General features: G+C 41.8%; 1 long non-coding RNA gene across 1 annotated transcript; it reads right to left on the minus strand.

Moving 5' to 3' along the window:
• Positions 1 to 899: 899 nt before the first annotated feature.
• LOC119486149 lies at positions 900 to 5,142 on the minus strand. The gene is made up of 3 exons (XR_005206468.1): positions 5,030 to 5,142; positions 1,750 to 1,842; positions 900 to 1,294 (listed from the first exon to the last, which is right to left on the minus strand). It is a non-coding gene; the product is annotated as an uncharacterized LOC119486149 (long non-coding RNA).
• Positions 5,143 to 6,351: the final 1,209 nt, after the last annotated feature.

Genomic DNA, 6,351 nt, shown 5'->3' on the forward strand with positions numbered 1-6,351 from the left:
CACACTTTAAACATAAACAGGTGCTCACTTTGCTACCTATCGTGTCTAATGGGCTATTTCCACCTTCATTAATAGACTCTGCATTCCAGCTATGGTTCAGGAAGGGGCTACGATGTATGAGGGATCTTTTTCAAAACAATAACTTTATGTCTTTTGAGCACATTGTTAGAGAACATGATATACCTAAATCTCATTGTTTCAGGTATTTGCAAATGCGTAGTCTTGTCAGAAAGCTTTTTGTTTCCTTCCCATCTCGCCCGATAGATGTTTGGATTGAGGAATTTTTAGATTTGGATCCTCTTGAATATGGTCTGATATCTAGACTGTACAGTGAAATTCAAAGGGTGGCATTGCCTTCACTGAACCATCTCAGGGAACAATAGGGTAAAGACTTTGGAGCTGATATTTCAGATAAAGTTTGGCGGTTTGCAATTGAACGGATCCATTCAACATCTATCTGTGTAACACATGGATTATTACAATTTAAGATAATTCACAGACTCCACTTCTCAAAAAGCAAACTCGCAAAGATGTTCCCAGGAACAGATCCAATTTGCTCCCCTTGCCATCAAGACGATGCCACCCTTTATCACATGTTTTGGACTTGCCCATCCCTGGTTCCACTCTGGACCGCTATCTTTGAAACCTTTTCATATATTTGTGATAAAGAAATACAGCCAGACCCAACAATTGCGATATTTGGGGTAGCTCCTCCAGAAGTCTCACTGTCATTGGTTCAAGCTGATGCAATGGCCTTTTCCTCACTGTTAGCACAAAAGCTAATACTGTTACAGAGGACATCCAACAAGCCACCGACGCATTCTCAATGGATAGAAAGTGTTATGACATATTTAAAGCTAGAGAAACTTAAATACTCTACAAGAGGCTCAACTAAGAGGTTTTTCAAAGTTTGACGGCCATTTCTCTTTTACTTTGAACATGAATATGTATCTAAACAGCAGATGTAATGTCATGTCTAAATTGTTCCTTCAAAGAGTTTGTTTTTTAGCACTTGAGCCTTTGCTGAGAGGTGGGTTCCATCCAGTTCCATGAAAAGTTTCAGTAGAACCTCAAATGTGTATTTTAGGTTTGTTGGGTAGCTCAAGTCCAATGAGTACATGAGACCAAATAAAATGGCGAGTGCATCTGCAATGTTACCAAGGCTGTGAAGCACTTCCACTCCTTCAATGACTATTCCATCATCTTCCAGGTCATCTGTGGGTTCTGCACCTTCCCTCTTTATGGCGAAGATCCCCAGGATCGCCTGCTCTCTAGTCTGGTCGTCGTCAACATCCTCAAAAACATATCAAACAAACCTTCAGCCAAAACATACACCACCAGCAAAAAACATTTATCTTTTACCGAATGACATCTATCCAGCCCGAGGTTTACCATCCCTCCAGACTACATTTAGTGTAGCTTTTCTAGTTTTGCCTTTATCTGCCGTTGGTTTTGGTATCTGTTGTCAACCATGGATATGAAAGAAGCTTTACAAAAAGTTACATTTGAGAAACTAAACAGCACCATCCATAAATCACACCTACGAACAACAGTCTACAAACTGCTGTTGATAATGTTAGTGAAAAGGGACTTTTACTATACAAGCATGGGCGTCGTCTTCAAATATCTCTTCGAAAATTTTTGTCACATTAGTTTGTTTAGAACCAGCTCCAAAACGTACGAACAGTGATCACATTTTCAGTTTCAGGAGAGACATTTTTTGTGGAAAGCAGAGACCAAAATACTTACAAGGTACTCCCTTATGAGGTTTCCAGGGTCTTCGTTGAGGTAAACAATTAGTGCTTTCAGTATGCGGGCTCTTCTTGTTTCAATCGCATCATTCTGCAGGAAAGAGCAAGGGAAATGTGTAAGAGGGGTTATAATATTATTGTATTGTGCAGCAATTAACACTAGAGATGCATCACTGCACAAGCAGACTGTTCAGGCTACTGGATTTTTAACATGCAACTTCATGCTTGCTTCTTCATAACATTTTTAAAGTTTACAGGCAGTGTCTGGCTACATTTTATTTTGGCATGGCGGAATGCACATTTATTTGGGATACATGTTCAAATAAATGTGCATACAGTGAAATCATATTCTAATCCACAATGTTACAAGTGTGTCAAAATAAACAGCAATCAGCATTTCAGTTAAAATAACTACACTGACCGCGTGCAAGCACAACTGAAAAATATGTTATTTCTCAAATGAAACACATCAAACTTATGTTACTGGTTTAAAACTGCCTTTGAATTTTGCTGTTGTTTATGTTAGGTATGAATCTCTGTCCAAAACCCACTTAAACATTCTTGCCACAAAAACACACAGAGACACACACTGATAGTCCTCTGCATACTTGCAATGCAGAGATACAGTTGCTCTGATTCTAGCAGGATATGCATTAATTTGATCATTGTATTGACAGATGTGTTAAAATGTATACTATCATCAGGACAGGTCTACAGCTACCTTTGCACTTGTTTTTGCTCTGTTAAAATTCAAACTACAGCACGTGTAATATTCAACAGGTTTATTTGCCTTCAACCTGACAAATTTTAGACTATACAAGCACCAACATGTTAAAGGGACTGTTTGTAAGAATCAGAAATTGGTTGTAACAGCGACACCTGTGGCCGTTAAGTCAACGAAAGTCAGCGTCCTGTTGCTCGCGCTCGCCCATGTGCACGCGCTAACTGAATGTGAGCGAGCATCCGTCAAAACAGTTAGGTGACACACGTCAGCTAAAACCACAATATCACTCTATATTACACATGCTTGGCAGTAATGTTAGCTGACCAGACGAAGGTCTGTCCATGAATCAATGTTGATCCTAGTGTTGGCTTTTCCTGCTTCAGCCTCCCGACCGCGGCCGGAGGGAACAGGGGAGACACCGGCACCCGGTCGGAGACGATAACGTTTCTCGCTGAGGAGCCCCGTCACTTCACAAGACACGGGAAACCTCTGTTGGTCTGGAGGAGCTGCAGCATTTATTTCTGCACAAACCTCCACTGTACATTCACTAGATATTCTCAGAGCTAAACTAACTCTTCTGCAGTGTGGAGGTTGCGCGCATGAACGTGAGAGGTGGAGTGAGAGAGTGAGAACGCGTGCGGTGTGTGAGTGAAGGCAGGCAGGCAGAGGAGCAGAGTACAGCAGAGACTCCGGCCCTGGAGACCAAAGCTACGGTCTCCCCCGCGTCCTCCGACTGTGGCCAACACTGTTTAGCAAGACGGGCTTCACTAGATATATCTTTACGGTTTTGGTGCTTCCGCGTAGTTTGTGTTGAGTCTTGTCTGAACATCGTAGCCACACGCGAGCGCGCATGGGACACCGACCCGGATTGATTTATACATGTAAGAAGTTACAAACAGTCCCTTTAAACAATACTGAAATGAAGTCCATACTTTTTATCTACAGCAGCAGAAGTGTCTGCTGTGTAAGTTACATGCCCTGTGCTCTCCCTTGAGAAACAAATGAGTGTTATTCAGTGTCCTGCTTCATCCTCCACAACTCAACTAATGTTAGCTGAAAAAGCTCAGAGACACCTTCACTGCTCCAAAGCATAAATGAAGCCCATTTGTGTCACTTCATTCATCATCTACACAAAATGCACAAAATGACTGCATAATTTATCACAAAATGTGGCTCATAATATATAATGTAATATATGTAACGTTAGAGCTGCCTTCACAGTTTATCCTGCTCACCCAGCTCTGCGCCGATCAGGTCCTCTGTCTGCAGCCACTAGCTCCACTATTTTACCGTTAGCTAGTTAGCCTGCAGACTGCAGCTAAAACACTAGTGGTGCCTAACATTACCAGTCTGCTCTTCACACAACTGCTAACAAAAGTCTTACAGTGTGTTCCAATCCACATACTTCTGTACTCACACGTACTATTTTGAGTGCATTCCCGTTCACACTGGGAAGTACGGCAAAATGCAGTGCACTCAAAGTACCCGGATGTTGTACTCAAAACGGTCAGATCGTTGAGTGTGGAACGCTGGACACTTTTCACACTCAATTGTCGCCATCTTGGCTACGTAGTGGAAGGGGAAGGACCACGACCACTATTCAAACATGTGAAAATGGCGGCAGATGATGCAGGAGCTTTTGCTGTGCTGAACAACGCACCTTGTAGATGTCTATGGGCTACGTAAATAACAGAATAAAACACAATACAATACGTACAATACGTAAACATACCGGTGCATTTTCAGCCAACAGGAGGACACATCGTATAGGCGTAGGCGACGACGTTAGAAACGTAATTTCCTTTTTGCTTTCATTTTCTGTGTATTCTTGATCAACAAAGCAGGCAGATATTTTGTCGGGTAGTGGACGGGTAAAACCGGAAGGAGGCAGCAGTGCAACACAAAGGATGCCAGTTGCCTTAAAACCCCTGAAGAAGAAGAAGATATTTTGGCGGGTAGCGAGCCGCGGTGAAATGTTGCGATCGTCATTTTACGGTAAGTGCGCCGCGGAGTATTCGATTTGAGACGACCCCACCCTGTTGAAATTCACGCACTACTCAAGTAAGTACAGAGTGCACACAGTGCACTACATTGAAGTGTACTTCGGGAAGTACGTGGATTGGAACACATTGCCTGTCTTTAAATTGCAAGCTACACATTGTCTCTTACCCCATCACAGAGAGCTCGGTCTGACACACATCCCCAGTCCCCACCAGCTCTCAACAGGGTGTGTCTCCTCTCCCCTTAATTGTCATTTCCGATGGACTTATAACACTAAAATGCCATAAAAAGTCAGAACTACATGGTGATTCACTCCAGTCTAATATTTATTTTTAGTTTAGCTAGTTTTAATTCAGTTTGAAATAGTTTAGTTGCCTTCTGGCTAGCCAGCATTATGCTAATTGGCTAGCTCGTGAACTGGCTAGCATAGCTACCATGTGCTCAGATATTGCCGATATTTCTCTGCATAATGTACTTTAACGCTGTCAATATCACTTTCTAACCATATGTTGATATGCCAACTTCACAGATTACATTAGAAAAACATACTTACTCAGATAATGATGCTGATGTCCCTGGATTCTGCACTGCAGTCGGTCCGAGCTCCTGGCATTGTCCTCCTCGTGTCCCTTTCGCGCCACTCTGATTCCCAGAATTCAACATTCATGGGGGGAGCTTCTGAGCATGCGCCAGGTCTGTCCTACAGGAACCCATCTAGGACATTCTTAATGTACCATTTTTTGTTTGTGCGATTCACTCAGCACTGTTATGTTGGATCAAATGAAGTGGCTTTTGTGGTTTTAACAAGTCTTACTTTTAAGTTGAACCTGCTGAAGTGGACTAAGTTTAAAAGGCTAACACAGATATATTGATTCAATTGGGTATAGGTGTATTTATTAAATTCAACAGCTCACCAAGTTCACTTTTTTGAGTGCAGATATCTGAAACTGGAATTACGACTTAGTCATAAATTCTAGATATCTGTAATGAGAAACCCCATACACATGAATGGCAAAAGTAGTGTTAATCGTACTAGTCAAAATGTCATTACGAATATCTAAAATTAGAGTTTTGACTTGTCAAACTGACGTTGCAGATATCTGTAATGAATATCTTGTTTAGCTATTAGATGTTAAAACGGCTCGCCATAACATGTGTGAATATTTTACACTAAACTCCATGAGTCACCTTGTTTTAGTGAAAAGTGTCTCATGCCAAAAAACGTGCGAGTTAGCTACTCTTTTTTTCTGCACTTGTTTTATTAATATATCCTTTTTTATGTAAAGCACAATGTGTTGCATGTAAATATGTATGACATATGCTATATAAATAAAGTTGACTTGAGGTGATCAGCAGGTAAAGACTGTTGTCTTCCCTTGTTGTGTTGCAGGAACATAAATATCACATAGTGTGTTAGCTGTTAGGTGTTTTTCTCTCTGGAGGATCTCGTTGAAGGACCCTCAGAGGACCTGAAGGAGCTCACATCAAAGAGAAACCTGATTGGCAACATGCAGCTTCCTGCTCTCCCAGAAGACGCCAGCTGCTGCCTGTATGTCTGTGTACTGACATGCATGATGTGCATATAAAGCTCACAATGCCTTACATTAACGCTCATCTCTTGGGACATCTTTTGGATTATTATCATCTCTGTGCATTGCACACATGTTGTCTTTTTTTTGTGAACGTTTGCACATCCCTTGGTTATTAGAAAGAATGCAAGTTTAAGGCACTTCCACACAGGGCTGTACTACGAGGCTACCCCAACCTTCATCGCTTGATATTGTTCTCGTCCCCCCTCCTCCAGCTTCATGCATCCCTAAACACACGATTCAACGCCTGTATGGTGTAGAAAGACATTAGAAACACTTGACATCA

Source organism: Sebastes umbrosus, chromosome 1, assembly GCF_015220745.1.
Source record: "Sebastes umbrosus isolate fSebUmb1 chromosome 1, fSebUmb1.pri, whole genome shotgun sequence".
NCBI lineage: Eukaryota > Metazoa > Chordata > Actinopteri > Perciformes > Sebastidae > Sebastes > Sebastes umbrosus.